Below are 9,221 nucleotides of genomic sequence, written 5' to 3' on the forward strand. Positions count from 1 at the left end.
CCCATTGTCCAAACCCAGCCAAAAGCCAGCTGACAAGGGAGCCTGGGAAATGCAGCCTGCCTGGGGATGGGATGGGGATGGAGTGTAGGGGTAGCCCACATGTGACACAGAGTATTAGAAGGAGAGCAATGGATCTGAAGGCAGACAAATGATGAGCCCAGCTCTTGCTGGTTTCAAGTTCCTCCTTTTATAACACGATTTCTATCTCACAGGGTTGTTGTGAGAATTAAATGAGTAAATGTAAGTAAAATGTTAGCACAGTTCCTGGCACCTAGTATGGAGGCAGCTACAACTAACTTTCCCCTAGATGGGAAAACCAAGGTTCAGACAGATTAATTTGTGCAAGGAAAAAGCATAGGAAGCTGGGAGATCAGTGTGATCTTGGGCAAGTCATTTCTTTGAGCCTCAGTTTCCCCACCCTACCAACTCCCTGGGCTGCTAAGGGGATTCATTCCTTGGGCAGATATGTACTGAGCACTTGCATCTTCCAGGCACTTTGGGTGCAGGTACACAAGGCAGATCCACTAAGTCCCGCTCTTCTGGGGTTTACAGTCTGGTCGGGAGAAAGATACTGTAGAGAACCTTCTATAGATCACTATATAGTGTCACTGTGATAAATGCCATGAAGCGCTGTGAGGGTGGGTGACACGGTGGTCTGGCCTGGTCTAGGGAGGTCAGGGCGGCTTCCTGTGACTTCGGCTGGACCTGCAGCATGAGCTGGCTGAGCGTGTTGCAGAGCTTGGGCCGAGAGCGCTGGGAACAGCACTAGGGACTCTGGAATGTTTAAACGTTAACCCAGCCATCGGCATCGAGCCCCTGGCCTACCCTAAGCCAGGCCGCGATGCTCGCGCCTCTGAGGGCCTCCCGCAGTCAAGCCGGGACCTCGCCCAGCAAGGACTCTGGGGTTGCCCAGGCAGGGGCGCCCGTCCGGCACCGGCCTCCCGCCCCGGGCCCAGCTCGGGCGCTCGGCCAGCCCCGTGCCCCGGGCGGCCGCTGATAGTCGGCTAATGCGTATCGAATTTTTGTGGAGTTCGGCCCGCGCAGAGAGCGCGCGGAGGCGCTGCCCGAGCCTCTTAACTCCCTTTGCATCGATCCTGCCGTTAATGACATAACCTTCTCCCCTAATTAACTGACAACTGCATTAGGCGGCGCGCCTCCTCCACACGCCGCCCACAGCTTCCCCCACGCAGTTCCGCCCGCGCCGGTGCGGGGCCGGGGCGCAGCAGCTCCACCTGGACTCAACTCAGGGTACGGCTGCCGTGGTGGAGGGGAGGGGATAGTGTTTCAGGATCGGGATGCCCCTGCCATCCATATCAGCTCGATAAACATTTGCCGTTATTTATATTGTTGTTGTTTACCTCTTTGCCACTTAACATACTGTAGCTGTTTCATTACAAAGACCCAAGAGGCAGAGAGTGGAAATTGGGGCTTGGAGAGGTGGAGGGACTTCGGCAATAACCACGAATGTGCAGCAAGCTACTGGGGGAGGCGGGACTCCCACCGTCCTAAGCAGCCTGGGACTCCAAGTTTGTACTGTTAAGCCCTAGGCTACCCTCCAACGTGTAATTTAGACCCCACTAAAGCTATTACATGCGAAGTGCTTAGCAGAGTACCTGGCAGATAATGAGCACTCAATAAATTTTAGTACGTCAGGCTAATTTACGGAAATACTAATTTGTGTTTATTCTCCTTTGCCTCCCCTTTTCTGGATGGCCAGTTCCGTCAAGTGGCCAGGTTTTCTAATTACTTGGGCAGCAGAGAAAGCAGAGGCAGTGGGCTTGGTCTCTTGCCAATTCAAACACAGGAGTCCCAAATTTTGTGTAATTTAAAGGATCATTTATCTCTTACACACACACACATACGTGCTATATGCTGGAACCAGGTCAGGACTTAACCTCAATTTCATTTGTAAAATACAAACACTTCGCCAGCCACAGTAGCTCACACCTGTAATCCCAGCACTTTGGGAGGCCGAGGCCAGTGGACCACCTGAGGCCAGGAATTTGAGGCCAGGAATTTGAGGCCAGCCCGGCCAACATGGCAAAACCCCATTTCTACTAAAAATACAAAAATTAACTGGACCTGGTAGCATCTGCCTGTAATCCTAGCTACTTGGGAGGGGGAAGCACTAGAATCACTTGAACCTGGGTGGCGGAGGTTGCAGTGAGCTGAGATAGCGCCACTGCACTCCAGCCTGGGCAACTGAGTGAGACTCTGTCTCAATAAATAGATGAAATAGCAATTCAAGTGTCCTGCCACTATTCATGAAGCAGAATTGGCATTTGAAGGTGAAGAAACTGAGGCTCAAAGAGGTTCATGGGATTGTTCCCTCATGGTACTAAGACTTCAGGACTGGAAACTCTCTCTCCATGCTTCACCCACCACCTTTTCTTTTTCCCTTTACTTGCTGGGAGTCACCTTTCCACCCAAGTTCCTGAGCTCACATACTGTCTACTTCCTACCCGAGAAATCCAGATTTGACAAGTCCCTAACACCCAGCACTGAAGGAAATATTAGATTAATATATCCCTCAGCCAGCCATTTCCTCTTCCTCTCTGACAAACCCATGAGGCACCACTCTTTAGCAAAAAGGCTCATCATTTTCTAGATCCAAAGACTGAAGCTCAAGATTAAGCAGCTTGCCTGAATTCACCCAGCTGATGGTTTTGCTGAGACTCAAACGCAGATCAAGCTGGATCTGCTTTCCATTGTGTCCTTTAGACTACAATATGCTTTCTTTGACCAGCTAGAGGGCTGCATTCCCTAAGACAATCTTGACATGTAATTCCTGAGGAATTGAGCATATGGTATTTTGTTGGGGAGTTCATTGCTGGGCTCCTTCACCACAGACCTCCCTCTCTTCCCCTATGGAGGGGAGCCAGCCTGAGTCAAAAGGTCTCTTTCAGAAGACACAAGGAGGCTTTGTGATGGAGGCTGTTAAAAGGGCACAGGCAGAATCTCCCTGCGGCAAAGTTGGGAAATAAGGCAAGTCTCCTAAGTGTCAGGCTCACCCCGTTGTGTGGGGTAGTGCTGAGATCACTCCTCTCTGACATCCCACTATCTGATATGCTTATCCCTTGGGCCTCCCTCCCACCCTTCCTGAGAAACATATCGCCCATCTCTGCCTATTGAGAGCTTCTCCTCATCCTTTGATGCCCTACTCCAATATTTCCTCCTCCATGAAGCCTAAGTGATCCCCCCATGCTGAATTACTTGGCCCCTTCTCAGGGGTCTCAGAGCCCCTGGATCACATAAGTACTTCACAGTAGGCACAGAACCTGCTTCAAATCCACCTGCCAATGATTAGCTTTGTGAGCTTGGTCAAGATTTAACCTCTAAACATCTGTTTCTCCAACTAAAATGGAAACAATAGTGCCTGCCTTCACAGGGCTGTGAAGAAGTTTAAATTGGATTAGGTATGAGTAAAGAAAAAATGTTATCTATATATATTCATGGCCTTAATTTCTCCTCTGGGGGAGCTTGGAGGGGAAGAAAGGGTTGTGATGAGGGGCTGCTTTGTGTATACAATACAGAGAGACAGATGGAAAAGTGTTTTTTGTTTTGTTGTTGTTGTTTTTGAGACAGTCTTGCTCTGTCGCCCAGGCTGAGATACAGTTGCTCCATCATGGCTCACTGAAGCCTCAAACTCTTGAGCTCAGGCAGTCCTCCCACCTAGCCTCCTAAGTAGCTAGGACTACTACCACCATTCCTGGCTAGTTCTTTGTTTTTGGTTGTTTTTTTGTTTTTTTTTTTTGAGATGGAGTCTCACTCTGTTGCCTAGGCTAGAGTGCAGTGGTGCATCTCGGCTCACTGCAACCTTCACCTCCTGGATTCAAGCGATTCTCCTGCCTCAGCCTCTTGAGCAGCTGGGACTACAGGCGTGTGCCATCAAGCCTGGCTAATTTTTGTATTTTTAAGTAGAGACGGGGTTTCGTCATATTGGCCAGGCTAGTCTCGAACTCCTGACCTCATGATCCGCCTACCTTGGCCTCCCAAAGTGCTGGGATTATAGGCGTGAGCCACCACATTCAGCCTCCTGGCTAATTTTTAAATTTTTTTGTAGAGACAGGGTCTCAATATGTTGCCTTGGCTGGTGTCAAACTCCCAGCCTCATGTAATCCTCCAGCCTCAGGAAAAGAGGATTTAAGTTTTGCTGTGTATATTTTTCAAAAGAATGTGCAACCATTATTCAAATATTTTTTTTCAAATATTATGGATGCCAGATTGATACCATGTGGAGACAAGACCGTGAAGAGGCTCAGCTTTTAATTTTTTGAGATGGCGTCTCACTCTGTCACCCTGGCTAGAGTCCAGTGGCATAATCAGGGCTCACTGCAGCCTCTACCTCCCTGACTCAAGCAATCCTCCCACCTCAACCTCTCAAGTAGCTGGGTGACTGGGACCACAGGCACAGGCCACCACGTCTGGCTAATTTTTGTATTTTTTGCAGGGACAAGGTCTCACTATGTTGCCCAGGCTGGAAGGCTCATCTTTTGAAAGGATACACATGTAAAGCTCTTAGCACAGTATTTTATAGCTACCAAGTACTCAAATAATGATGTCTCTCACTATTATTTGTTTATGCATCTCTACGATAAAACTTGTCTTCATCTCTACTACAGGTGCCAACCTGTCTTCTGCCCTACTCTGCCAACAGTAGGTGCTCAGCAGGAAGAAACCAAAAGCCAACCAAAGTCTGGGATGACCAGAAACAAATGCCCTAACACTTCAGCTGACCATAGCAACTGGGAGCAGGGTCAGCACTAGGGAGGGGCTATTTGCAGGCATTCTTCTGTGGGGGATGGGCTCTAACATCCTGCTTGTCACTGTTCCCAGCCCAGACACAGGCTCACTTCATCCTCTCACCCACACAGACTGACCTCTGCCCTGGGATGTCACTAAGGGGTGAAGGGGCCATGGATGGCCAGGGATATCAAGCATGCCAAGCCAGAATTCTGCACACCAGCTCCCTGGGACTTCTGCCTGTTCCACAGGGCCTGGCTTGCACACCAGCAGCCCTGTAGTTGGGTGTGTACTCAAAGGTTAACCCTCCCCCCAGGACAGCAGGGTGGGAAGATGAATGACAAGAAGACCTGGGAGTACCTCCGCTCACAGAACTCCGGTTACAGCTGGCTGGGTACAGTGGCTCACGCCTGTAATCTCAGCACTTTGGGAGGCCAAGCTGGTTGGATCACTTGAGGTCAGGAGTTCGAGACCAGCTTGGCCAACATGGTGAAACCCCACCTCTACTAAAAATTCAAAAATTGGCCAGTGTCATGGCAAACGCCTGTAGTCCCAGCTACTTCTGAGGTTGAGGCAGGAGAATCACCTGAACCCAGGAGGCGGAGATTGCAGTGAGCTGAGATCATGCCATTGCACTCCAACCTGGGTGACAGAGCGAGACTCTATGTCAAAAAAAAAGAGAACTTCAGTCACAGTCGACTACTTGTTCTCCCTGCAACACTGCCCTTTCCAGTCCCTGTATTTGCTCACTCTGATCTCTGAAGTGCCCTCCCCCAATATCTGCCTAATAAACTCTACTCATTCTTCAAGGCCTAATCCAAATAACTTCTCTTCCAGGAAACCATCCCTGCAGTCTGAAAGAGCTCCCTCTGACCCTGCAGCCCTTATCCTGGCTTCTGTTGTTATTTAGGATATGGGGTCTCACCTAACATTGGACAAATGCAACGTGGATCAGAGATTGTGCTCGGGAGTCAGGGAGATTGAAGTTTCCTTCCTGGATCAGCTGCTTGTTAGCCCTATCACCTTGCTTGGCCTCACTAAGCCTCACTGTAAAACCGGGAAAATAAAATAGGATAGTTATGAAAATTAAATGAGATAACGCTCATTAAGCCATTAGCATGGTGCCTTGTACACATTAAGCTCTCATGTTAGCTATTATTATTATTGTCTCTGTCTCTCTTCCACCTCCACACCCACCCACAGTATCTCAGATAAGGCCTTGACTAGCTCAATATCTGAAGGTGGAATTTTATTGAATCAAGTCTCTCAGGTTCTAGATATGAGAAGGCTTTCTCCAGAAAGAAGTGGAGATGCTAAAAAGAGGCTGAAGTTTCTAAGAACAAGAGATCCCAGCTGGGCATGATGGCTCACGCCTGTAATCCCAGCATTTTGGGAGGCTGAGGCAGGTGAATTTGCTTAAGCCCAGAAGTTCGAGACCAGCCTGGGCAACATGGTGAAACTCGTCTCTACTAAAAATACAACAATTAGCCAGGTGTGGTGGCCCAGGGTTCGAGTCCAGCCTGGGCAATCCCATCTGGCTTTAGACAGTAAGACCCTGTCTCTATTTAAAAAAAAAAAAAAAAAAAAAAAAGGCCAGGCACAGTGGCTCACGCCTGTAATCCCAGCATTTTGGGAGGCTGAGGCAGGTGAATTTGCTTAAGCCCAGAAGTTCGAGACCAGCCTGGGCAACATGGTGAAACTCGTCTCTACTAAAAATACAACAATTAGCCAGGTGTGGTGGCCCAGGGTTCGAGTCCAGCCTGGGCAATCCCATCTGGCTTTAGACAGTAAGACCCTGTCTCTATTTAAAAAAAAAAAAAAAAAAAAAAAAAAGGCCAGGCACAGTGGCTCACACCTGTAATCCCAGCACTTTGGGAGGCCGAGGCGGGTGGATCACGAGGCCAGGAGATCAAGACCATCCTGGTTAACACAGTGAAACCCCGTCTCTACTAAAAATACAAAAAATTGGCCGGGCATGCTGGTGGGCATCTGTAGTCCCAGCTACTTGGGAGGCTGAGGCAGGAGAATGGCATGAACCTGGGAGGCGGAGGTTGCAGTAAGCCGAGATCGTGCCACTGCACTCCAGCCTGGGCGATAGAGTGAGACTCCATCTCAAAAAAAAAAAAAAAAAAAAGACTCAGTCTGCCTTCATGATTTGTACAAAGTCCTTCAGGGCCTATGCAATAGACCCAGAGCTGCAGCTTCTAGCCTGGAGTTCAGACCTTGAATAGAAAGTCTCCCAGGGGCAGCATCACCCAGAATTGAGCCCACAATTGGAGAGGGAATCAGCCCTATCATCTCACCACTGTTTCAGGCCAGAGAACAGAATACATGGTACCTACAGGTCCCCTCTCAGATGTATGTAATAATGATAGCTGCTATTTACTGTGTGTCCATCCTGTATCAGGCACCATGCTGAGTGTCATGATAATTTCCAGTCTTCAAAACAAACTGGCTGGGTAAGGTGGCTTATGCCTGTAATCTCAGCACTTTGGGAGGCCAAGGTGGGCGGATCACCTGAGGTCAGGAGTTCGAGACCAGCCTGGCCAACGTGGTGAAACCCCGTCTCTACTAAAAATACAAAAAAATCAGCCAGGCATTGTGGCCTGTGTCTGTAATCCCAGCTACCTGGGAGGCTGAGGCAGGAAAATCATTTGAACCTGCAAGGCAGAGGTTGCAGTAAGCCAAGATCATACCACTGCACTCCAACCTGGGCGACACAGTAAGACTGTCAAAAAAGAAAAAAAAAAAAAAGTCGGGCGCAGTGGGCTCACACCCATAATCCCAGCACTTTGGGAGGCTGAGGTGGGTGGATCATGAGGTCACGAGTTTGAGACCAGCCTGGCCAATATGGTGAAACCTCATCTCTACTAAGAATACAAAAATTAGCTGGGCATGGTGGCACATGCCTGTAGTCCCAGCTGCTTGGGAGGCTGAAGCAGAATTGCTTGAACCTGGGAGGCAGAGGTTGCAGCGAGCCGAGATCACGCCACTGCACTCCAGCCTGGGCAACAAGAGTGAAACTCCGTCTCAAAAAAAAAAAAAAACAAACAACAAAAAAAACCTGAGTTAGTATTTTTACTAATATCTAAATTAAATATACATGGAAATCAAAATAAGCACAAATGACTCATGCTTATAAGCTTTTAGAGAAATAGGAAGCCAAAAAATTGCCAACCCAAACTATTACAACTGATATCAGCATTATTTCATACTGCCAATTAGTCTTTTGGCTGAAATTAATTTGCTTTACTAAAAACAAAGCAAAACAAAGACTGCAACTTGTTAAGTTATGTATTCTATTGGCATCCCCACTTTAGATGAGGAAATAGTGGCTCAGAAATGTGAACAACGTTTCCTGAGGTTAAATAGCTGAGTGTGATAATCAGCCAGGCTAACTGAAGAATCCCAACAGCCCAAACTTAGGGTCCAGTTGCCAGACCCGGGCTGCTTCTTCATTAAAACGATGGCTCATGACTTGACAGGGACAGATCTTTTTTTTTTTTTTTGAGATGGAGTCTCGCTCTGTCGCCCAGGCTGGAATGCAATGGAGCAATCTTGGCTCACTGTAAACTCCGCCTCCCGGGTTCAAGCGATTCTCCTGCCTCAGCCTCCTGAGTAGCTGGGACTACAGGTGCCCGCCACCACACCCACCTAATATTTCTATTTTTAATAGAGACAGGGTTTCACCGTGTTGACCAGGCTTGTCTCAAACTCTTGACTTCAGGTGATCCACCTGCCTTGGCCTCCCAAAGTGTGGGATTACAGGCATGAGCCACCATGCCCGGCCCAGATCTTATCTCCTGTAAAAATACTCAAGACCTGGGACAAGACAAGTGCTTGTTAAAGGTTTGTTGAATGAATGAATGAATGAATGATTGGGTGAATTTGGAGATAGTTGTTTAGGAGATAGTCTGCTCCACCCCAACCATGGAGAGACCCGTAATTTAGCACTCTCCATTTACCACTGCTGCCAAAAGTCCTTCCCACCTTGTTGCCCAGAAGTTAGTTTAATGGCATTAACCATCCCAGACAGCCATGACACCATTAAAAGCTTCAGTTCAGCCACTGCATCCTGACCCAGGGTCTTGGCTCTGGGCCCTGGGCTGGAAGAGTGGTCTGGTTGTTTACCAGAAATTTGGACCTTCTTCAGAGAAAAGCATACATGACCTATTAGTCTAATTCAAGTACTTAGCAAGAAATGACTGTACCATTCACACCCCCAGCCCTAGGTTAACGGAGCCAGGGCAAATGGAGAGGACTTGACTGCTTAGAGATCTTCCTGGGAGGGGAAGAAGGAAGGAGGAAGGTCAACTCAGTGTCCCATTGGAGTTTTCAGGGAGGCAGCCTGGCTGAGCATTTCCTGGGGCTGTGGAGGCTACGAGGATACAAGAATGTATATAGAGACTTACAGATTCCACCCACCACTCTGGCAGCTTTGTGTACATCCTAACCACAGTCACCTCCCTCACTGTCTT

The 9,221-nt window shown here is 48.5% G+C and overlaps 1 long non-coding RNA gene across 1 annotated transcript; it reads left to right on the forward strand.

Annotated features, from left to right (window-relative positions):
* Positions 1-1,024: 1,024 nt before the first annotated feature.
* LOC129037031 (uncharacterized) lies at positions 1,025-5,834 on the forward strand. The gene is made up of 4 exons (XR_008502721.1): positions 1,025-1,248; positions 4,623-4,756; positions 4,875-5,028; positions 5,581-5,834. It is a non-coding gene; the product is annotated as an uncharacterized LOC129037031 (long non-coding RNA).
* Positions 5,835-9,221: the final 3,387 nt, after the last annotated feature.

Source organism: Pongo pygmaeus, chromosome 4, assembly GCF_028885625.2.
Source record: "Pongo pygmaeus isolate AG05252 chromosome 4, NHGRI_mPonPyg2-v2.0_pri, whole genome shotgun sequence".
In the NCBI taxonomy this organism is placed as follows: Eukaryota; Metazoa; Chordata; class Mammalia; order Primates; family Hominidae; genus Pongo; species Pongo pygmaeus.